This window comes from Entelurus aequoreus, linkage group LG24 (assembly GCF_033978785.1).
Source record: "Entelurus aequoreus isolate RoL-2023_Sb linkage group LG24, RoL_Eaeq_v1.1, whole genome shotgun sequence".
Taxonomy (NCBI): Eukaryota; Metazoa; Chordata; class Actinopteri; order Syngnathiformes; family Syngnathidae; genus Entelurus; species Entelurus aequoreus.
This window is the reverse complement of record NC_084754.1, coordinates 21,322,211-21,348,060: the sequence shown is the minus strand read 5'-3', so window position 1 is coordinate 21,348,060 and position 25,850 is coordinate 21,322,211. Positions and strand designations below refer to the sequence as shown.

General features: G+C 40.3%; 1 long non-coding RNA gene across 1 annotated transcript in view; it reads right to left on the bottom strand.

Moving 5' to 3' along the window:
• The window catches only part of LOC133641724 (uncharacterized), a 408,940-nt gene extending 384,792 nt beyond the window's left edge, over positions 1-24,148 (bottom strand). The window contains exon 1 of the long non-coding RNA XR_009824330.1: positions 23,900-24,148. This is a non-coding gene — a long non-coding RNA (uncharacterized LOC133641724). The remainder of the gene's footprint in view (positions 1-23,899) is intronic.
• Between the last annotated feature and the right edge of the window lie 1,702 nt (positions 24,149-25,850).

Below are 25,850 nucleotides of genomic sequence, written 5' to 3'. Positions count from 1 at the left end.
AAAAAGTGATTTCATTCTCTAAGGGACATGAGCTTTTGGAAATAACAACTCTCCCTTATTCAGAGGAAGGATGTCACAAATCAAAGCATGTTGCTTTAAGTTGATGTTCTTTGCAGCCTCCTTCCTCTACTTTTATAACTTTTAGTGTCTGCTTCTTCGCTGTCACTCCTGGCTACCCATCACAAACAGGACAGCTCGCCAGAAAGACGAGACCAATAAATTGCAAGAGGTTCTCTGCTATTTGATCACATACTACGAGAGCTTTCAGTGGAAAATTGTGGCGGTGTAACCGTTTGTCCATGAATGTTCACAGCTGTTTTCCTAATTTATCTTTTTATTTATTTTTTTGACAGAGATCATATGGCCAAATGTACACTCCACCTGGGATAGAAACGATGATAAAAATCTGTGCTTATTATATATAATTGAAACACATCCTGCGTCGAACACCGACCATGTGAAAGGCCTAACCAGACTTAGTGAAATGTCATTCAACAAAAACACCTAAATCACTAGATAATCCATCTTTCCCAGAAGCTAAAGTCAAATATATATACATTATTATCCGAAATGAGTAAGGAACAATTTGTTTATTTTAAAATGTTTACAAAAGGCTACTGTTCTAGTTGGAAGCATGTGCACCATTCATCCAACAGACTCAATCTTCTTTCATCATTGCCAAGCAGGCCCAAGGACGTGTCTACCCAAATCTCCATCTATACTTCCACTGCCCCTTGAACACATTACCCCATCAGCTCGCCACCACCAATCAGCACCCTCATCAGCAAGCTCCTGTGCCCCTTCTGCTAATGCAGCCAGGCTCTTTGAGATGTTTGAAAGCCAATATGGGATACTGAATCCATTACAGACCCAAAGACAATATAGCTTTGTGTGGATGGTAAAGTCTGCCATGTGGAAGCAATTGTGGGTCAAAAAGAGGAATGGTCTGTTTAACAATCAAAACAATGAATAAACATCGGCTAATATTTAACATCCAATCCAAATAAATTCATTCAATACAATCGACGAACAGTAATCTTCTTGTTATTATCAGATTGGAAGCCCTGACCGATAATGACCTAAGTTACTACCAGAGATTTATAATATTTTATGATTTGGAGTAAATTTTATACCATTTAGATATTGAATGAGAAGAACAGTAATAGTCGTCAAAACATTTGTCAAATGAGCAGTACCTATGAAAGACAAAGAGGACAAAAAGAGTAGTGGAGAAATAATAACAGTTGTATTAGGAGTTGTGAATGACTGCAGGGCCACAACATTAGGTACACCTGCAGACTGCAGCACGGATTTCATATTTCATTCATTCACAACTCCTCCAACACGAACCTTATTGTTTTTGCACTTTTTGGCTTCTTATTAAATAACTTTTTTAAATAGATTCAACCTTGCACGTGGAAAGTTTAAGTGTGGGCTTTAGTTGATATAACACTCCCGTCAGGGGGTGCATTCTACGGCGGGGGTGCATTAATCCAGCACAACAGCGGCGAATGGACTTCATTTATAAGTAAAGGTAAGACCATAATAATGTTTTTTTTTAATTAAATGTGCTTTTTTGTGTGCTACAGTTTGTATGTGTAAAATTAAAGTTAAGTTAAAGTACCAATGATTGTCACACACACACTAGGTGTAATGAAATGTGTCCTCTGCATTTGACCCATCCCTTTGTTCACCCGCTGGGAGGTGAGGGGAGCAGTGGGGAGCAGTGGGCAGCAGCGGCGCCGCACCCGGGAATAATTGTTGGTGATTTAACCCCCAATTCCAACCCTTGATGCTGAGTGCCAAGCAGGGAAGAATGCTGGTATGAGCTTTTAAACATAACCCGTTAACTGCTGCCAATCAAATGGTGAATAAGATACTATTTAGGGTTCATATGTTTGTAAATCTGACTGTGATGAAGTCAGTGCCTCACCAGCCATGAACCTCACCGCACGTCACTGGATGTAAGTAATATGCTGTGTACAGTGTATTTATACAAATGGACAGAGCAGGCTCCCTTGTGTGTTTTTCTCCTTTGCAAAACACTTGAATGGTAAAATTAAAAGACTACTGTGGAATAACAATAACAAAGTCAGAGACCAGTAACATTCTCAAGAATCCAATGTCACGGTTCTGTCAATACATCTCAGGTGGCACTCTTACTCTTAGCATCCTAAACCTGAAAGAGTGCGGCTCAGAAGCCTTCAGTTGGAAAACACTTAGAGAGCTGTCTTTCACCAAATGATTCACACAACATCTTACACTGCTTTGTGGCAACAAATGTATTTTGATTGGGTATTGTCACCCTCTCTTCAACACAATAATGTGTTTCACAGTATGTGTGGGTTGTCTCCAGATACCCTGCTTCCTCTCACATTCCAAATTATTACGCTAATTCTAAATTAGCCTAACATGCATGTTTTTGACTCAACAGACTCTAAATTGTTTGAATGTGAGTGTGCATGGTGGTAATGATGCCTTCTGTGGTAATACAGGTTTTAATTAAAAAAAGAACCTGTCTGCAACAAATACAGTACACACTTTCAAAATGCCAAAACTGCTCAGTGGCCTAGTGGTCAGAGTGTCCGCCCTGAGATCGGTAGGTCGTGAGTTCAAACCCCGGCCAAAGACTTTAAAAATGGGACTCATTACCTCCCTGCTTGGCACTCAGCATCAAGGGTTGGAATTGGGGGTTAAATCACCAAAAAATATTCCTGGGCATGGTCACTGCTGTTGCTCACTGCTCCCCTCACCTCCCAGGGTGTGATCAAGGGTGATGGGTCAAATGCAGAGATTAATTTCCCCACACCTTGTGTGTGTGTGTGACAATCATTGGTACTTTAACTTTAAAAGTCTCTCCAAAAAAAAGAACAACCCCCCTAAAAACAACTTAAATCATGATACATTGTGAGCCTATTTTGCATCATCTTAAAGAGAAGATTAAGAAAGTTGATATTGATAGGTAGGGTTGCTCGCATTTAAAGGAATTTTGAACTACAATGTCACTGATAAATGAAACCTAACATTGATTTTTATTCTTGTGAAATCAAGAAAGACATAGGAAGGAAGACATCTATTTGTGATGTATATGTGAACAAGAACAACAAAGAACAAAAATAAATGTGTGTCACTCTAAAAAAAAAAATACACAGAAAAAACTAAGTCCTAAATGTGTCTTTGGCATGTGTGGAGAGAGGGGGGGGGGTTAACCAATGTCTTCTAACCACTGATCATGTGACCACGAAGAGCTAAACCAGATGGTGGAGAATAAGCTTTCGGGTTTGCACTTCAACTATTTCTTCATAATTCACACCTTTTAACAAACAACTCAAATGTAGTATATTCACCAACATAAACAACATGGCTGTAAATAATTCAGACAAACATCTGGTTGATATCACACCGGCTTTGCAACAAACTGACTGGGTGTGAGTTCACTCGGTGCAAGCAATGAGTTTAGTTATAATCCTTCGTGTTTACATCTGATTTCTCCCAAAGCCTTTTCAGGACAGCTGCCAGCCACACTCACTTCATCCTGACTCAGCAATGACACCATTGACTGTGGCTGTCTCATAATCTTGTTTTACAGTCGTTAATTGTGAAAAGCTTTTGCGAAGCCAATAGACAGCTGGGCCCTACAACGGTTACCTTAATCAGCAGGGTTACATACTGCACAGCGGAGCTGAGTCATGCTTACAGGATGCACCCAAAGAATACATTATCTTCTTCTGCTGATTGAAGACGTTTGAAAAAATCCAACTATATTTGGCATTGTCTCGAGTCTCCCCATCCTCTTTTTTTCCTATTATGTCAGGCCAATGACACAAATCTGAATTTACACCAACCCATTACAACATCACAAACACTTTTCAATTCAATAATAATAACAATATTAATAATAATAACTTTTATTTATAATGCACTTTTCATTTAACATCAAATCTACAGATTAAAATGAGCTCTAAGCTGTTCTAAAATGGTGAGCCTTAAGTCCTTTTTTAAAAGCATCCTACATCTGTGGGGCCCTGTGGTAGTCAGGAAGGGCATTCTGCAGATGAGGAACGGCAGGTTGAAAAGCCCTGTCCCCCATAGTCTTGAGCCGTGTCCTGGGCGCAAGCATCAAGGTCAAGGTTCAACTTTATTGTCCCCGCGGGGAAATTTGTCTTGGGCACAGTGCATCACTGCTTTCTTAACATACACAAAAACAACAGAACAAAAACACAAGCGCAGACACAACTACAACCAGACAACTAACATTTAAACATCAGAACATGGAGCTTGATAGACATAGATGGCACTTTGATGTAGGCATAAAATCTACAGTATGGAGATAAAGATAAAGTGCCAGTGTGCATTGCACTAGAGCTCATAGATAAAGTGCTTTGTGCTAAAGTGCTTAGTTCTAAAGTGTTATGTGCTGAAAAAGTGCTAACCTATGTATTAACATTATATTGCACCTTGTTGGTCAGCTTAATGGAGGCTGGGACAAATGATAATTTAAGGCGGTTCGATTTGCATAGTGGGACCCGGAGTCTTCTCCCTGATGGCAGGCTTCTATATTCAGGGAAGAGTGGGTGTTGTGAGTTGGAAATAATTTTCTTAGCTTTTTTCCTAACTGCCTGCTCATAGATGCTCTGTATAGGCTCATATTATTTCCTCCCTACGATTTTCATTGCCGTTTTATGCATGCCGGCCAGTTTGCTTTTTAGCTTAATGGTTAGGTTGCCAAACCATGAGGTGATCCCGTATCTAATGATGCTCTCTACAATGGCACGGTAGAAAATCATCATGATGTGGGTGCTTACGCCGTACAATCTTAATCTTCGCAAAAAATGTAGCCTCTGTTGCAGTCTATTGCACAGTTTGTCAATATGTGTCTTCCAGCAGAGAAGATTATCAATATGAATCCCTAAATATTTATATGAGGATACCTGGGTGATTTCCTGATTTTTGATGACCACTGGCTCATGGTCAGTCACTTTCCTCGGATCCAAAACCATTTCCTGTGTCTTGGTCACATTTAAAATAAGATAGTTGGTATCACACCACCTAATAAATAGGTCTATCTCGTCTTGGTACACAGAGGGGTCCGTATCCTTGTGTAGAAGGCTTAGGAGCACGGTATCGTCCGCAAATTTCACCATATAATTGTTAGGGTGCACAGTCCTACAATCATTGGTGTACAATGTAAACAGTATTGGTGATACAACGCAACCCTGTGGGACGCCTGTGTTGCAGTGTTTGGTGTCTGACAGTGTTCTGTTGACCTTCACTTGCTGTGTTCTGTTTGTTAAAAAAGAGTAGAACCATTTGATCAAGGTGGAGTTTACACCCATGTCTTTGAGCTTCTCCAAGAGTATGTGAATTTGCACTGTATTAAAAGCTGAGCTGAAATCAACAAATAAAATTCTAGCATAAGCTTTTGTGTTCTCAAGGTGCTTGGAGATAAAGTGCAAGGTGCAAAGGATTGCATCATCAGTACTGCATTCCTGCTTGTACGCAAACTGGTACACATCTAACTTTGGCTTGACATCCTTCATGAGCAGTGACACAACAAATTTTTCAAAACATTTCATAACAATCGAAGTGAGAGCTACGGGACGAAAGTCGTTGTTTACTGTGACACCGGGCTTTTTAGGCACTGGAGTTATTATTGACTTCTTCCACAGAGCTGGAACAGTGTGAGTGTTAAGTGACTGTTGGAATATTGGACACCATGCTGTAGTTAGTTCCTCTGCACAACTTTTGAGCAAAAAAGCTGGGAGGCCGTCAGGGCCTGCGGCCTTGCCTGTACGTACTCTACTAAAGAGACGGCGGATGCTGGTCGGGTCGACTTCCAGGCAGCAGGTGTCATCAGTGTCTGGCAGGGACTGCAAAACACTGTCACACTCCTGAGAGAAGTTTTGATGGTCGAATCTCAAATAAAAGTCATTTAGCTCATTTGATTTTTGCTGCTCATCCAGGGTGATGATTTGTTTCTTTGCAGGGTTCATATTAGTGACTGATTTCATTGTGTCCCAAAGTTTTTTTGTATTTGACATTTGGAGATGATGTTCCATTGTTTGCCTATGTTGTTCTCTTGCATTAGTGAGAAGTTGTTTGAGTTATTTTTGGACAACTGACAGTCCTGCTCTGTCTTTACTTCTAAAGGCCTGCTTTTTCCTATTTATGCAGTCTTTTATTTCTTTTGTTACATAGGGTTTGTTATTGGGATATACTACAATGTTTTTCTTGGGTACCACATTGCCAACACAAAACTCAATGTAGTCCGTTATAGTTACTGTAGCCTCATCTAGTCCTAGTGCATGGAACAGGGACCAGTCTGTGCACATGAAACACCCCTTCAGTGTCTCAATAGCATCGTCTGACCACACATTAATTGTCTTATGCTCAGGTTTAATTGATTTAAAAACAGATTTATATGTGGGTATTAGATGTATGGTGTTGTGATCCGAGTTGGAAAGGGGGGGCTTTGGTTTTGCTGAATATCCCCCCTTTATATTGCCATAGCATTTATCTAGAATCTTGTCATTTCTTGTGTCACATTTTACAAATTGTTCAAAGCCCGGCAAGGCAGTCTCCAGTTTACAATGGTTAAAGTCACCCAAAAAGAAAACAGGAGCTCCGGGTGTGCGCTGCAGCTGTTCATGTGCGCACTCTGCTATGCTCGCAGCAGCTCTGCCTGCATTGCCGCTGGGTGGGACATAAACAGCGGCTATGATGATGTTGCCAAACTCCCTAGGCAGGTAGTAAGGTCTCATTGATAAACACAGCAGTTCTACGTCGGGGCTGCATATGTTTTTTTTCACAGTGAGCTGTTTACACCACTTGTCACTCACGTACACGCCGACTCCGCCCCCTTTTCTCTTCCCGGAAGCGTCAGAGCGGTCAGCTCGTACGAGTGAGAATCCATCCAGGTCAAACAGAGAATCCGGGACGCCTTGGTGAAGCCACGTCTCGGTGAACACCATGATGTTGGTTTCCCGGTATTCAAAGCAGCTCTTTAGGTTGACCCGAAGCTCATCCAGCTTTGGTGCCAGCGATCGCACGTTGCTGAGTATTATTGACGGCAGCGGTGGTCTGTTGATTCGCCGGCGGAGGCGTTCTCAGACACCTCCCCGTCTGCCTCGCTTGCGTTGTGGCCGTGTGCCGGTGTGTGTCGCTCGGATGACTGCCGGTAGATGTTCCGGTGGTGTGGATTGGCGTGGTGTGGGTCGGAGGGACAGTAAGGCATCTCTGGAGTAGACGCGACATCCATGTTCCCATTGCACGTTCGTTGCAAGACAAAAAATTACGCGTTCGCTGATAAAAAAAAGAGGATCAGCAGTACGATATAAAAACTTGCTTCCATTGTTAGGGCTCGTGCTACAAACAATTGGTAGTTCAGACGGCCGAGTTCTTTGTATGTCGAATGTCAATCTATGCCGTGATCAGTTTCACGTAAAGTCACAAGCACCAAAGCATGTTTTTAAAAACGAATAAACAAAACGAACATGATGGTACGAACACTTAAAAAACACACTTAAAAAACACGTAAAAGCAACAAGCACAAGCCCTGGTCGCTGCAGTGCTGCGCCCTCAGGTGTTGCCAAATGAAGCATACAGTGCTGTTGGCCTGACCGGGTTCTGGTTGAGGTGTGTGGTGTGAGCAGGTCAGTGAGGTAAGTGGGGGCATCACCGTGCAGACAGTGGTGGGTGTGCAGGAGAATGTTGTATTCGATGCGGGCAGAGATAGGGGGCCAGTGAAGGGTGCGGGTGATGGGGGTAATGTGCTCGTACTTCTGCACCCTCATCAAGACCCTGGCAGCGCTGTTTTGAACATACTGGAGCTTTTGGAGGCTCCTGCCAGGGATCCCGATGAGAAGTGTGTTACAGTAATCCAACCTGAAGGAGACAAAGGCATGGACAATCTTATCTGCAGCTTGGAGGGAGAGGAAAGGACGGAGATGTTACGGAAGTGAAAGAAGGAGGTTTTGCAGATGTGGGAGACATGTTTGTCGAAAGAGAGGTGGGGGTCAAACATGACCTTGAGGCTGGTAACACATGGAAAGAGGGGAATGTTGTGGCCTGAGAGTGAAACTGAGATAATGGGGGAAGAGCAGAGTTGTTGAGGGGTACCGATTTGGATGGCTTCTGTTTTTGAGCCGGGCAGCACGGAGGGACAGGGGTTAGTGCATGTGCCTCACAATACGAAAGTCCTGAGTAGTCGTGAGTTCAATCCCGGGCTCGGGATCTTTCTGTGTGGAATTTGCATGTTCTCCCCGTGACTGCGTGGGTTCCCTCCGGGTACTCCGGCTTCCTCCCACCTCCAAAGACATGCACCTGGGGATAGGTTGATTGGCAACACTGAATTGGCCCTAGTGTGTGAATGTGAGTATGAATGTTGTCTGTCTATCTGTGTTGGTCCTGCGATGACGTGGCGACTTGTCCAGGGTGTACCCCGCCCGAATGCAGCTGAGATAGGCTCTAGCACCCCCCCGCGACCCCAAAAAGGGACAAGCGGTAGAAAATGGATGGATGGATGGATGTTTTTGAGCCATTCAGCTGCAGGAAGTTTTGGCTCATTCATGGGTTTATCTCCTCCAGGCAGGAGCTGAGACGAGCAACAGTGGCAATGGGGCAAAAAGAGGGGTAGACCTCGAGGTAGAGTTGTGTGTCATCAGCATAGCAGTGGAAATTAATTCCATTCCTGCTAACGACACACCCAAGAGAAAGCATGTAGATGGCGAACAAGGTTGGACCGAGTACAGAGCCCTGGGGGACCCCACAGGTGATGGTGTGAGGACGAGATTTAGCATCCCCCAGGACCACATAGTCGGTCCTGCCAGTGAGGTAGGAATGAAACCAATGAAGGACAGTGTCAGAAAGGCAGATTAAGTGCTGGAGACAGTAAAGGAGGATGTGGTGGTTAATGATGTCAGACACAGCCGAACAGGTCGAGAAGAATGAGGAGGGATGTGGAACCGGAGTCCGAGGACATGAGCAGATCGCTGGTTACTCTGATGAGAGCTGTTTCTGTGCTGTGAGAGGGACGGAAACCAGATTGAAATTTTTCATATAGACTTTTAGTTTTGAGATGATTGTGGAGTTGAGAGGAGATGGATATGAATGGGGACGTTAGACATTGGTCTGTAATCTGAAAGGTTTTTGGGAACAAAGGTTGGGGTTTTTTTAGAAGGGGTTTGATAAGAGCTGTTTTAAGAGCTGTGGGGATGTGCCAGTTTTGAGTGAGAGATTGATTATTTTAGTTATGAGGGGGTTAATACATTTAAATTGTAATTAATTTATTTATATGCAATACAACAGAAAACGGAGAATACAAAGGGAGAATAGTTTTACACCAATTTGTGTTGGAACTCAGTAAATTAAGAAAAGAGTTATGTATTTTACAGGACCAGACTATGGCAGGACATAAGGTTGGGCAATATGGCAACAAAAGATATATATTAAATTATTTCAATTAAAGGCCTACTGAAATTAATTGTTTTTTATTTAAACGGGGATAGCAGATCCATTCTATGTGTCATACTTGATCATTTCGCGATATTGCCATATTTTTGCTGAAAGGATTTAGTATAGAACAACGACGATAAAGTTTGCAACTTTTGGTCTCTGATAAAAAAAAGCCTTGCCACTACCGGAAGTAGCGTGACGACACCGGAGGAAGGGCTGCTCACATTTTCCTATTGTTTACACCAGCAGCGAGAGAGATTCGGACCGAGAAAGCGACGATTACCCCATTAATTTGAGCGAGGATGAAAGATTCGTGGATGAGGAACGTGAAAGTGAAGGACTAGCGTGCAGTGCAGAACGTATCTTTTTTCGCTCTGACCGTAACTTAGGTACAAGGGCTCATTGGATTCCACACTCTCTCCTTTTTCTATTGTGGATCACGGATTTGTATTTTAAACCACCTCGGATGCTATATCCTCTTGAAAATGAGAGTCGAGAACGCAAAATGGACATTCACAGTGACTTTTATCTCCACGACAATACATCGGTGAAGCTCTTTAGCTACGGAGCTAACGTGATAGCATCGTGCTGAAATGCAGATAGAAACAAAATAAATAAATCCCTGACTGGAAGGATAGACAGAAGATCAACAATACTGCCAAACTCTGGACATGTAACTACACGGTTAATGCTTTCCAGCTTGGCAAAGCTTAGCAATGCTGTTGCTAACGACGCCATTAAAGCTAACTTAGCTACGGAACCTCGACAGAGCTATGCTAAAAACATTAGCTATCCACCTACGCCAGCCAGCCCTCATCTGCTCATCAACACCCGTGCTCACCTGCGTTCCAGCGATCGACGGCACGACGAAGGACTTCACCCGATCACCGATGCGGTCGGCGGCCCGGAGACGGAGGAAGTCAAGGTGAGGTCGTTCGGCTAGCGCGCCTGCTATCCTCAAAGTCCTCCTGGTTGTGTTGCTGCAGCCAGCCGCTAATACACCGATCCCACCTACAACTTTCTTCTTTGCAGTCTCCATTGTTTATTAAACAAATTGCAAAAGATTCACTAACACAGATGTCCAGAATACTGTGGAATTTTGAGATGAAAACAGAGCTTTTTGTATTGGATTCAATGGGCTCCGAATACTTCCGCTTCAACCGTTGACGTCACACGCAAACGTCATCATATCGAAACGTTTTCAGCCGGAAGTTTGCCGGGAAATTTAAAATTGCACTTTATAAGTTAACCCGGCCGTATTGGCATGTATTGCAATGTTAAGATTTCATCATTGATATATAAACTATCAGACTGCGTGGTCGGTAGTAGTGGGTTTCAGTAGGCCTTTAATGATTTTATACTGTTTTTAACGTGCAAGTTTTAAAGCATCTGCACTAAAATCTAAATAAACTACAAATTAGTTCAAAATGTTATTAACATACTGACTTAGTAAAGTAATTAAATATGAAAAAGCACAGTAAAATAACAATGTACTAATACATGCCTTAAGTTTAAATGCTTTTAAGTAAAAGAAAGCACACAGAAGGATGTATCAGGTATTATTTCAACACTGGTAGCCAAACTATAGTATTAGAAGCTGTCAAGTTATCATTGACTTACTGTAACAATGAAGATGGTATGTAAAAAAAAAAAAAAAATGAGTGTATCACCTGACTCGTAGAAGTAATTTGGGAGCTGCTCGGCTCTGTATGTCGGAGTTAGTTTTGTAGCTTTTTCATACGCTTTGAGGTCTAAATGAGAGTCCCACAGGTGGGCAGAAAGCTGGCCCGAGAAGGGTGCATGGAGGTCAGTGTCTGTGAAGTGCATTGTCCCTTTCCCCAGACAAATGTTCCTTCACCTCACAATGACAGCATTTCAGTCTAATGTCAATTTCTGTTTCTTTCTGTCTTTAATATAAAAGTTAATCTTTATTGGACAATTCCGTGATTATGTCATAGGGCCCTAGATAACACCAAGTTTGGTCGTTATTTTCAACCTGCTCAGTGTCCTTGTGGTTAGAGTGTCCGCCCTGAGACTGGAAGGTCGTGAGTTCAACCCCGGCCGAGTCATACCAAAGACTATAAAGATGGGACCCATTGCCTCCCTGCTTGGCACTCAGCATCAAGGATTGGAATTGGGGGTTAAATCACCAAATGATTCCCGAGCGCAGCCACCGCTGCTGCTCACTGCTCCCCTCACCTCCCAGGGGGTGAACATGGGGATGGGTCAAATGCAGAGGATAATTTCACCACACCTAGTGTGTGTGTGACTATCAGTGGTACTTTCTGAACTTCTGATATCTACAATTCTGTTTACTTCTGCGGTACACCGGTATCCTGTAACCGGAAGTGGAGCAGAAAAAGGTTGACTCAGATTTGCTGTTGTCACTGACTTTTTCTGCAATGTTCGATCAAATTAATAAGGTCATCATCGTGATCCAGCTAAAATTTGTCACAATAACCAATCACGATTGTACAATCGACCAGCCCAAACCGGACATGTTTTACTTTGTTTTTAAATAAGAATCACTGCTCTTTGAGCTTTTTCAATAATCTATTGTTCCTCACAGTTCTCCATAAACTCTCTGAAACTCATTGACAAAAATGTTTGAATGGCTGCAGATGATGATGATGTCATAACCCTACAACCTGTGTTTACCAAAATATATAGACTTTTCCCAGCACATCAGGTCACCTCATAAATTATTGCAGCTGTGTGCTGCCTTGAGATCATTGAGAAAATCAAGGAAAATTGTGCTATATTGTACTGGACTGACCCCAATATGTCTGCTGACGGCAACGGTTGTGGGTCAAAAATTATATTCTCGTCGGTGTTTCTAAACTCCAAGGCACCTTAGGCATGACTTGGTGTGACAATGATGTGTGATTGGTTAAAAACAAGGAAATGTATGCGAGGGCTGCATGATTATGCAAAAAATGTGATTCAAGATGTCCTTGCTTAGCATTAAGATTGCTATTTTCCGGGGTGATTTTCTCTCTGGCACGCAAACCTGACATAATTGTGTTTCATTCAAAACATCATTCATCATTTTTTCGGGTACTCCGACTGACTCCCACAAAAACATGCATGTTGAGACTAACTGAAGACTCTAAATTGTCCATTTGTGTGAATGTGTGTGTAAATTGTTGTTTAAGTGGTTTATGTGTACTGCGATTGATTGGTGACTAGAGCTGGGCGATTCTATCAATCTTGCAATATACAGGGTGACTCCAAAAAAAATAAACCCCAATATGTTTGAAATAATCTGTTAATTTAAATTTACAAAGCGACCAAGATAACGGAAACGTTAAGGAATGATCGTACACAGGCTGAATCTTAGGGTAAAAAAATATTGACATTTGCTTGACCTTTGTAGAATTTCAGAAAATATTTATCGGTTCTGGATTTTTTGGAGGGGATCACTGTGAATGTTGATAATTTTTTTCCCAAAAAATTAGCGATACATTAATTCCCATTGAAATCCATTAAAGATAACTATTCTTATTTTCACAAACTTCTAATGTCTCTGTTCCTGCTGCAGTATGTGCTGTGCTCACTAGGGATGGGTATCAAGGTCAATTTCTCAAATCAATTCAATTTGTCCTAAATTAAATTATTGAAAAGTCTAAAATCTGTTACAAAATACAAATGAACTTTTTTTTCTCTTCACCATAAACAACTTTGGACAGTTTAAATCACTGCAGTGGAAGCTGCCCTTTCGTAGGTTAAAATGTCAATGCAACAAACTGCCAATGTGTTTACACTGGTCCAAGTTGGACCAACAGGAGCGATGTAGTATTTTTAGGAATTTGCTGCAAGAATGTTAGCCTCTGCCAAGTTTTAAACTGAACTGAGGGGGTGGTCTTGTGTCTTTCTCGAGCTGGATTTAGCCCCTGGGCCGCCAGTTGAATGGCCCTGGTTTAAACTTTATTTAAAGCATCAAAAGTACAATTTTGAAATAAGAAATGATTGCAAGCAAAAGTGTACTTCTATTGCAACATACCATTACTACAAATTGCTTTAAGGTAATGTTTCTTCAAGGGCAAAATTATAACAGTAAATATGTAAGCTATTCTTCTGGGACTCTATTTTATGCCTTGTGAATCGATATTGCAAAATGTAAAAAATGTTTTAAAGATAACGATACTTGATCTATCAGCTCAATTATTTTACCCAGCCATATGGCTCACTGCTCAGCCTCCCCCACTGTGAAGCATTGAGACCTTACATGAATGACAGGAACCAGCAGACTATTAGTACACCAGTTTTTGTGAGATTACAGCCAATCAGAAGCAGAGTAGGGCGGGTCAAAACTATGTCAGTAAACCAATGTTTTAAAGCATTCAGACCCGTCAAAAAAAGTCCAAATATTGCTGTGAAATACAGCCTCACAGGTAACCAATCTAGGATGTCCCATGACTCTCCCCTAAAGTCAACTGGAATAGGCTCTAGCTCACTCGTGACCCTAATGAGAAAAAGTGTTATAGAAATGGAATGTGTAAGTTTGTAAGTTATAAGTCATCTAGCTAGCTCCTTGCACCACTTTGATTACAGAATAGGGTCTTTGGTCGCGTAAAAACTTGGCCCTTTAGGCATCTCTCTTCATCTACCCTGAATGTGAAAAGTCCTGTGAAATAATCCTTTGCACAGCTGAAATTCATCCAGTTTCTCAAGCCAGAGACTGAACAAGGCTTTTCTGTTTCCTGTTCTCTAGTGACTCTGGTGGCAGAATGTTCTTGCAGACTGGGCTTGGCCTCAGATGCTGTGCTCGTAACACAAGGACACAACCCCACCATCAGACGAGAAGACTCTGCAGCACGTTTCATGGGGGGGCGAGGAGTTCACTCCATAAAGTCCCATAAACTGTCCAAACCCAATAAATCATGCATGTATCTCCAGTATGCACATACACACAACAATATAAATCAACACGAACAAGTTGACTTCACACATGCACACAGTGACACTGATAAATCCCTATTGGTTGAACATAAACCAAGATGGTGGGATGCCGTGTCAAACCGGGGTGATTAACAACCAGAGAAGCCATGGAGTCCCTCTTATCCAAAGTGTACCTCCTGGTGCTGATTTGACCAGAGGAAAACAGTCTTTTATATCACCCGTTTATAGCTCCTGACAAACCCTTGTACTGCATGCCACATCTGGCATAATCATATTTATAGCTGTAACAAAAATAAGATGATTTAAACCAAGCACAGCCTTTTCCCCGTGCCCTTCTACTTCTACTCAGTGGAAGTCAAAGCAGACTTTGCTTTCATCACATAAGTACATGAGAGCTTTTTGGCGTTAACAAACAAGCAGTCGTTCTCCCATGGAATCAGACTCGGACTCAGTCCAAACTAGATGATCTCGCTCAGTCCCTAATGTCTCTGAAAACAAAAGGACCATTCTAGCTTGTTTAAACTCAAAAGAGTGTTAACAAAATTACCTTGTATGATTAAGTCACTTCTCTGTGATAGGGAGTGCACTGTACGCAGGAACAATATGTGTGTGAGGTTATCCTTACCCTGATATATTTTCTATTTACACAGACGTTAAGGATCTGGATTTTTCAGTGAGCTGCAACCTGATATTTTCCAAGGAACATTCCTCGATAAGGAGGTAGAACTAGCTGAGGCAAAAGATGCAGTGCCAGGTACAACCAGATCAGCAAACACTGTCGAGTTTTGAGAAAATGTAAGGATTTGAAGTGCGCCTTATAGTCCAAAAAATACAGTATATTGATACAAGCCTCACATAAAGAAAGACCCCCTTTTTTCGGTCTGGAGGTTTTAAAAAGTTTATAAGCATGACCTATTCACTTTTATCTATGGCGTCTACAAAAAAAAAAAACTGAGATGACAGTGTGGTCATTTTTCGATTCTTAAACACATTGCGATTTGGATGTGGCTGATTCTGTATCGATCCAACGTCAGAATTTAAATGATCTTAAATCTGTTAAAGTAATACAGATGGTTCTAAAATTTAGAACTTAGAAGCTTGGTATGCGGCATCTCTGGGACAGCTACACTGAGACAACCAACATTGCTGACCGCAGCTACACACAAATTCCTAATTTAAAAGCACGACGGAAGCGAACTAGATAAGAGGCACAGTATATATAAGCTCAGTTGTGTTAGAAAAAAATACCGTAGTACCACGATTTTGAGAAACATTGCCATTGCCATTTTTCTGACAAAAGTTGCGATTTGTTTTGTGATTTTTAGATTTCATACATTCAAATGCATACAACTGCTAAAATGATAAGTGAAGGAAGTCATGATATGTTTAGACATTAAATCAAAATGTTCTTAAAATGTGATACAATAGAACAACATCTTATTTCAAAAATAAAGGTTTATGTGGACAGCACCCTCCTCAGGGCTACTGCAAATCTGCTTTGTGAAGACTTTGAGCTTTTGTCTGCAATACAGTATATCATGTTGCTAAACTGAATAGCCAACCAATAAAAACCATACAGTGCTATGTAGTAGTAGTCTTTTGCTTACACTGTCCTTGGCCTTTCGTCGTAGCCTCTTTGTTTTCCACAAATTTCGAACAAAGTTGACAGGGATGCAAGGCTCGACAATTCTTATAAGGATGTCAATGCTGGAAACGGAAGAGAGAAATTAAAATAAAAAACCTCAACCTCTTGCAGTTAGGTTATTGCAGTAAGCCTAAATGTTGATTCGGTTGAAGATTGAATGTTCAGTTGAGCTGCAGATATTTATTATAACTCAAAAAAAACGTTTTATATTTACAAAACTTAAAAAAAGCTGCAAAGCACTTTTTTATTTAACTGCCGGTACTAAAGTACACAGTGTTTTTGTGCTCTTTTTATCTTAGGGACATTATGTTGAGCAGTACCATATAAGGGAAATTAAACTAGTTTCTTATCACCAAAGCACTGTTTCTGTTGCAAAAAAGTGTATCAATATACGTACATATATTAAAGACGCATCAATAATCACTCAGTAATGGAATTGTAACCCCTGAATCGAAATTGAACAGCGCCCAAAGATTCCCACCCCTACCCGTGAGTAAACCACACCAAAATGTTATATGTTCCATTGAAAATATAGAACATTACACACAGCGCTCAAAAATCTATCAAAATGTTTTAGTAAGACTTTGGTAAGCTTTGAAGCCGCATCGCTTGATGGATTGTACTGTGCTTCAACATACGAGTATTATTATGATGTGTGTATAAGGTAAGACATATTATCTGGTGTTTTGTTTCACAATATTATGCAAAAGAGACTTTTCTTACCTTCTGGTAACCGCTGATCTGTATTTGGGATCTGCATAAGTCCTGAAAATTTGTGCGCATCCGCCTTTGTAGTTTGGGACGATAATGTAGTTGATAAGCTTGTTCTTTGTCTCTATCTTCTTGTTATGGGACATTCATCCTCCGCTGTTGCCATTTCTAATATAAAGTAGTGTAAAGTTCTTACTTACAGTATATCTGCCATGAAAGCGCTAAAACATAGCGGTGTAGTGAGTTTACATTATTCATCCAAGGAACTTTAGATATTAGAGAGTTCCGGTCGGACGGTTGTTCACGGGACACGCTTCTTGCGTGGTTATTGCACTCGTGAGCCACAGATGAGGAGATGGTGCTCCGTTATTGATTTAAGTAAAGTCTGAATGTCATTAAAACAGTTAGCTCCATCTTTTGACACTTCTTCCACACCCGTCCTTGCACGCTACACCGCTACAACAAAGATGACGTAAAGATCTGTAAAACATAGTCTATGCAACATTTTGACCAAAGAACCACCATTACATGTTATGTAGACCACAAGGAAGTGTTTTTAATTTAGAAAAAAAAGAAAATAATATGACTTTAAGACGCCCTATAATCGCGCCTTTTATATAAAAATAGACCTGACTAGACCCGCTCATCGTCAGTGCGCCCTATGGTCCAGAAAATATGGTATACATCAATGTCTACATAACCAGAAGAATAACCAAACACATTTTGGGAAAACAGAAGACAATTCAAACCACAAGTCTCTAAATGTTCTAAAGTCAAAAATGGTGAGGTGAACAGTCCAAGACTAGAATATATCATGAATAATTTCATAAACTAATAAGACAAACTTTTTGAAAGTGTTTTAAAGCCAACAATCGTATCTAGTTGCACAGCTACAGGTATGTACATTTTTATTTGCAGTAACAATCAATGCCTCCCCTTCATCTTTACACCAATATCATCCATGTAGACTTTCTAGATTTTTAAACAATTTGGATGTCTTTTTCAAGCAAAATGGCTGGCTTTATCCCAGGATTTAAGAGGTTACATCACTATATTATAAATAACAACTATGGCTATATAGTATAGAACAGTATTGTCCAGCTTTGTAAAGATGGAATATCATTTATCCAAAGTTTTTTTGTGCTAGACCTCAAAGTTACAATCAATAGACAATTCATGAGGAATATCTGCGAAATGGATGAAATGGATTTTTTTAGATTGACAGTGACACTGCCAAGTGCAAATGACTACAATATGTAGTTTAAAGCAGTGTTCCTTTCACAAACCTAAATATTAACAGTGTCAGCTACATTAATACCCTAACCTAGGGGTGTCGGGGATATTTGTGACCCAATGTTTATTGGCTTGAGAATCATTAAAGAAATCAAATTAACCCCACACAAAATGGGAAAAACTGCAATGAGGTGGTGACTTGTCCAGGGTGTACCCCGCCCACTGCACGAATGCAGCTGGGATAGGCTTTAGCCCCCTCCGCGACCCTGAACGGGATAAGCGGTAGAAAATGGATGGATGGAAAATGGGAAAAAATAGAGCGAAACAGCACAATGTAAGAAGAAAAAGGCTGAAATGTTGAGACTAATAATAATAATAACAAAAAGCTTGTCTTTAAATTATGGATTATAGATTTATGAAAAATAAACAAAAAACTTTTGGTTGACCTGAGACGGTACGGAGCGCATGTGTTGCTCAGATTATGTTTTTTCTATTGAGGGACAAGCGGTAGAAAAATGGATAGATGGATGGATGGATATTTTACTGATCAGTTTGGGGCGTGTAGTGCAATGTGAGTACCGTACGATTTCCTCTTTGACGTCGCGGACGGAATGACAGAATTGACCAATAAAAACGGAATCGACTGTTAAACGCGGAACATCACAGAAATTGACATAACTGAAATGCTGTCATCGAGAGGCGAAGGAGCGTTTGTCTGAGGAAATCATTTGTACGGAACCAACCGCTCGATTGTCCCAAAAACCCTCACCTGCATGGAACGGTGCACCACCACTAACGAGCCCCGAAAGGCCACAGGAGGAGGACTGTGCTCAATGACTATTCCGGTAGGCTACTGTATATGCCATGTTATATATAGGTACTAAGGTTGTATGGTATACCGGTACTAATAAAGTGCCGCAGTACTAATTAATTAAAAACGGTACTACTAAAGGGAGAATGGACGCATTTTGGTTTAAAACCTAACAATAAAGTTGAAGCTATAAACACTAAAGCGCCGCTCTAGAAGAGGTGCTTAGCTCTTGCTCTTGTTAGCCGTTAGCTAGTTAGCGGCTAACGTCCATCCGGAGTCGGTAGTGTTTTAGCTGCTTCTAAATCGCTAATCCTCGCTGCCATGGCAACAAATAAACTACGTTTCTTACAAAGGAATAGGTAAACATGCTTCACTACACACCGTAGGAGGATACTATTTCTAACCGCTAACAACAAGCTAGCGTTCCTCAATGTAAACAAATGCCATGGGTGGGTCTACACAGACATCGACTGTAATGATACCAAGTGCAAGAGTTGTACATAGTCGATACTACAAAGATTACATCGATATATTTTTTATTATCACAAAATCTTTTTTCTTTGTTTATTGTTTATAAACCCATGAAATGCGTCCCTGGACACAGGAGAACTTTAATGATGGCCAATTAATCACCCTGTAACTACTTGATATTGGATTGATACCAAAATGTGTAGTATCACTCAAAACTTGCGTAAAGTATCAAACAACAGTCATAAGTGATTATTACATTGTAGATAGAAAATGGTAATCACAGAAAGCAGATATTAACAGTAAATGAATAAATAAATTAATAATTAATTTTCCACCGCTTATTCCTCATAATTTTGACAAAATAATATAATGGGAAATGACACAATATGTTACTGCATATGTCAGCAGCCAAATTAGAAGCCTTTGTTTGCTTACTTAGTACTGAAAGAGAAGTTGTCAAGCATGTTCGCAATGTTATTTAATGCCAAAATTCTTCTTTGATTGCAATAAGAAACTCATGTTAAATATATCATAAGATTATTTGTTAATATAAAGCCAATAATGACATTTTTGTGGTCTCTTTATTTTGTATCAAAATACATTTTGGTAGGGGTACCGGTACCAAAATATTGGTATTGGGGCAACCCTAATAGGCACTGTCTTTTGTTAAATTTACTTTTTATTTTTTTTGTCCTGTCCAGCTTCTCAGGCAAATCACATTGTTGATGTAGATGCCCACATCGGCTGTACAAATTTACTTTACAAAAGAGAAGTGTGGGATACTTCTTTTGTTGACTTATTTTTATTTGACTTTATTTAAATGGATTTATATTATTATTTGGTGCAGCCGGGCCGGAGCAGGAGGGAATAGAAAAAGAACAAGAGGAAGACAGAGAGGGAAATTGTGGGGACAATAAGGAGATAAGACAGAGAGACAAAAACAACAACAGCAAACACCACAACAACAACAGAACAACATCAGCAAATAGGATATGTACAAATATGATGGTAAAAGTGATAGCAAAGAAGCAGTTAGTGAAATAAATAATACAGAAACGACAATGAACATTATTACACTACAAATGGAGCAATACAAATACCAATAGAAATAGCACTATTGATAATGAATAATAATAATTACCTATATTATCAACAATACCATTGTTCAGATGCAACAATACATATATGTAATGATAACTTGAAATACAAAAGAAAGCAGATAAATGGAGGGGAAGAAAGAGAAGCCAACTATATTAACCCTGTAGATTGTTATAGTAACAATAGTTTAGGCTTTGTCAGTGTGCCGTGTGTTACCCAGTTTATAGACTTCTGCTGACAACATATGTACAAAATAAGATGTGTTCAAAAATTTAGTGGCTGCGGTTTATTACCTGGTGTGTTCTATAATTATGGTAGTTGACAAATCAAGGTATTCGATGACTAGTTGACTATCAAAATTGTCGCTAGTTGTCGAACTACTCCACCTAACTCTGAACCAGTGGGGATGTGTGGTGGCTCGTTTGAGCCTGATATGAGCAGGGCAGGACTACGCAGAATGACCACATGTGTCACGTCGGGGTCGCATGTTAATGCGCGGACGATTTATTCTCATAAATCAGTCAACAATACAAGAATAAACAAAAAAGCGTGCATAGGAAGCTATGGCGAAGCTTAGCACATGAACAAGAATCAAGAATCATAGGAATAACCAAACGTAACTTGTTGCATGAAGCAAACAAGACAGCCAGACTAAGTGTGGCGAAAAGCAGGTATAAATAGCTCTCTGATTAGTGCCCGGGAGCAGGTGAGCGTCCCGAACACTAATCAGAGGCAGGTGAACATAATCAGCCCCCATAGCAACTATAACACAAACCCAGGGGTGCTGAAAACAGAACTAAGGGAGTCAAACTAAAATAAAACATGATCCGGGCAACGCATCATGACAACATGACTGTTACATAAACATGTATGAATAATAAAAACATATAGGAATATGAAATTGGCCCCCTGCATCCTTAGATTTTTTTTGGTATGGAAAATGTTTGAACACTCCTGCACTAACATTAAATTACCTAATAATGTTGATTGTTTAAGGACATTATATAATCTTTGTAAAGACATATTTGTACACAACTACGGTACTTACAACCACCTAACCCAGGGGTTGGCAACCCAAAATGTTGAAAGAGCCATATTGGACCAAAAATACAAAAAACAAATCTGTCTGGAGCCGCAAAAAATGAAAAGCCCGTATATAAGTCTTATAATGAAGGCAACACATGACGTAAGTGTTGATATTAGCTATAATAGCCTACTATCAAAATGACTTTGTGTCGCAGGCTGAAGCAAATCTTCGTTGACAGAAATGTTGTATTTTAATTTTTATTCTACACAATTGTGCAACATTAGAAGCAATTGGTAAAACGGAGGATTTTCAGAAGGTGAGATAACTCCTGGAAATGACTGGCTTATAATGGCCAAAGGTATAGATCTCTGTGTCCAAGTTAAAGGAAACGGCAGGCTGTCTTCTTCTAATGGATTTATTACAATCTTTGGCAAGCTAGGTAATGTTTGCTGTGGTCTGGAACAACATGGCACACAAACAACTATCTGAAATGCAGCCAATATTACATACAGATAATATGTCCAAAGACATGCACCTGGGGATAGGTTGATTGGCAACACTAAATTGGCCCTAGTGTGTGAATGTGAGTGTGAATGTTGTCTGTCTATCTGTGTTGGCCCTGCGATGAGGTGGCGACTTGTCCAGGGTGTACCCCGTGTAAAGGCCTTCCGCCCGATTGTAGCTGAGATTGGCTTCAGCACCCCCCGCGACCCCGAAAGGGATAAGCGGTAGAAAATGGATGGATGGATGGAGACATGCAAAACTAAATTATATACAAAGAGGATAAAAGTAAAGGATATCAAATGAGCTCAAATATACCTACAAATGAGGCATAATGATGCAATATGTACATACAGCTAGCCTAAATAGCATGTTAGCATTGATTAGCTTGCTGTCATGCACTGATCAAATATGCCTGATTAGTACTCCAACAAGTCTATAATATCAACAAAGCTCGCCTTTGTGCATTCACGCACAGCATAAAACATTTGGTGGACAAAATGAGACAAAGAAGGAGCGGCATAAAACACGTCTTTCTGTGGCAGAGTCTGAGAAAGTTGTACACGTAAACAAACTACGATGACTTCAAGGATCGCTGAAATTACTAGGACAAAACGGTGCTCGCCAAAAACTCTCATCGGTAAAGCATACACACAAACATATTAAACAGTGGGCTTTCGAACAATTGGGAAGGTTTGTGACATGTTTGTCCTCAAACAAAACACATACTGAAACAAAAAAAAACATGTTTCCCCCATCTTTTTCCAATTTCAATCCTTTTTTAACAATGCTCCAGGGAGCCACTAGAGCAGTGGTTCTTAACCTGGGTTCGATCGAATCCTGGGGGTTCGGTGAGTTGGCCTCAGGGGTTCGGCGGAGGTCAAGCCACACCCGACTCATCGTGTAAATAAAAACTTCTCCCTATCTGCGTATTATGGATACGGCAACAGCAGAAGTCACACTGATTTGCAGGTGTGTAATTTGTTGTGAGTTCATGCACTGTGTTGGCTTTGTTCTTTGAACAAGGTGATGTTCATGCACGGTTCATTTTGTGCACTAGGAAAAAAACAACTTTGTCTTGAATTTGAAAAAAAACTATACATTTTATTTTTCACTAAAAAAGGGTTCGGTGACTGCGCATATGAAACTGGTGGGGTTCGGTACCTCCAACAAGGTTAAGAACCACTGCACTAGAGCCACATGCGGCTCGAGAGCCGCGGGTTGCTGACCCCCGTGCTAGGGGATATAATGCAAGCACAGATTAAATTGATTTTAATTAATTTAAATGGGAAACAGTGATTTGAGATACAAACGTTCTGAGCTAAGAGCTCCATCACAGAACCATTAAGGTGAGGCAATACATAGCATGTTAGCATTGATTAACTTGTCCATTCACACACAGCATGAGTCTTTTGGTGGACAAAAGACAAAGAAGGAGTGGAAGATTTTACATGTAAACAAACTGTTGCATCACAGTCCACACTATGGTGAGTTCAAGAATCGCCGAAATTAGTAGGACAAAACGATGTTCACCAAATACACTCAAACCTATTAAATGGTGGCCTTTGGGAAGGTTTGTGTCATGTTTGTCCTCAAACAAAAAACATACTAAAACACAAACCCATTTTTTCCATATCCAATCCATTTGAAAAAAATGCTCCAGGGAGCCAACAGGGCGGTGCTAAAGAGCCGCATGTGACTCTAGAGCCGCGGGTTGCCGACCCCCGGGTCTAACCAGTCATTCCATAAAGTGCGTGGTGCAGTCACACACCTCCATTCATTCACCTGACTCCACATTTCCCAACAATTCAAACACAGAGAGCACATTTCTAAGTGACATTACTAGAGGCAAAAAGCCACTGAACATCATTTGAAGTGACGCCAGAAGAAAGCTAAACACCACAAGGAGTCACACATGGCGCATCTGTGAGCAGCTCCGACAACACTTCGCACCTACGTCATCACGTCCCAACTTCCCCCGCGACGTCATGCACAGTTCACCCCAACACACAGACGACGGCGACATTTTTATTTTTTTTTTACTTACACCGGTTGCTATAATTAAAGGTGTCCACTCCAAGCTCCAGGCTGCCGGCTTGATCGGTTTGTTTTCGGCGTGAGTTTGTAGCCTTCCTCTCTCAAACATCTGCTCCCTAAAACGCAGGAGGACCTCCCCTCCCTCTTTTTCTCCCTGCACGCCAACAAATTCCCTTCACATGAAATTATCAGTCGTTTTTCCAAAGTTCCACATAAACACAGACGAGGCGGGAAAGTGCTGCTTCCTGTGTCAGCTTGTCCTCGTCCGACACATAATCACACGGGGAGGTCGACCCAAACAATCGATACCAAGGGTATGGACCGTGCTGGATCGATACTGGCGTTGTAGGATCGATATGTTTCAGGTTATATTTCACAAATAAATGTGTGTTTTTGCTGTGTTCAAATATATTGTAAATGTTAATATGTACAAACTCAGGTCTTAAATCAGGGGTCACCAACGTGGTGCCCGCGGGCACCAGGTAGCCCGCAAGGACCAGATGAGTAGCCCGCTGGCCTGTTCTAAAAATAGCTCAAATAGCAGCACTTACCAGTGAGCTGCCTCTATTTTTTAAATTGTATCTATTTACTAGCAAGCTGGTCTCACTTTGCCCGACATTTTAATTCTAAGAGAGACAAAACTCAAATAGAATTTGAAAATCCAAGAAAATATTTTAAAGACTTGGTCTTCACTTGTTTAAATAATTTCATAATTTTTTTTACTTTGCTTCTTATAACTTTCAGAAAGACAATTTTAGAGAAAAAAATACAACTTTAAAAAATGATTTTAGGATTTTTAAACACATGTACCTTTTTATCTTTTAAATTCCTTCCTCTTCTTTCCTGACAATTTAAACCAATGTTCAAGTAAATGTATTTTTTTTATTGTAAAGAATAATACATAAATTTTAATTTAATTCTTCATTTTAGCTTCTGTTTTTTCGACGAAGAATATTTGTGAAATATTTCTTCAAACCTATTATGATTAAAATTCAAAAAAATTATTCTGGCAAATCTAGAAAATCTGTACAATCAAATTTAAATCTTATTTCAAAGTGTTTTGAATTTCTTTTAAAATTTTTGTTCTGGAAAATCTAGAAGAAATAATGATTTGTCTTTGTTAGAAATATAGCTTGGTCCAATTTGTTATATATTCTAACAAAGTGCAGATTGGATTTTAACCTATTTAAAACATGTCATCAAAATTCTAAAATTAATCTTAATCAGGAAAAATTACTATTGATGTTCCATAAATTATTTTTCAAATTTTTTCAAAAAACATTCGAATCAGCTAGTTTTTCTCTTCTTTTTTTCGGTTGAATTTTGAATTTTAAAGAGTCGAAATTGAAGATAAACTATCTTTCTAAATTTAATTGTCATTTTTTTCGTGTTTTCTCCTCTTTTAAACCGTTCAATTCAGTGTAAATATCATTAATTATTAATAATAACATAGAGTTAAAGGTAAATTGAGCCAATTGGCTATTTCTGGCAATTTATTGAAGTGTGTATCAAACTGGTAGCCCTTTGCATTAATCACTACCCAAGAAGTAGCTCTTGCTTTCAAAAAGGTTGGTGACCCCTGTCTTAAATTATATTGTTGCTGATATTGTCTAAGTCAGTGGTCCCCAACCACCGGTCCGGGGACCATACTTGCCAACCCTTCCGATTTTCCCGGGAGACTCCCGAATTTCAGTGACCCTCCCGAAAAATGTATCCCGATTTCCACCCGGACAACAATATTGGGGGCGTGCCTTAAAGGCCTACTGAAATGAAATGTTCTTATTTAAACGGGGATAGCAGGTCCATTCTATGTGTCATACTTGATCATTTCGCGATATTGCCATATTTTTGCTGAAAGAATTTAGTAGAGAACATCGACGATAAAGTTCGCAACTTTTGGTCGCTGATAAAAAAGCCTTGCCTGTACCGGAAGTAGCGTGACGTCACAGGTTGTGGAGCTC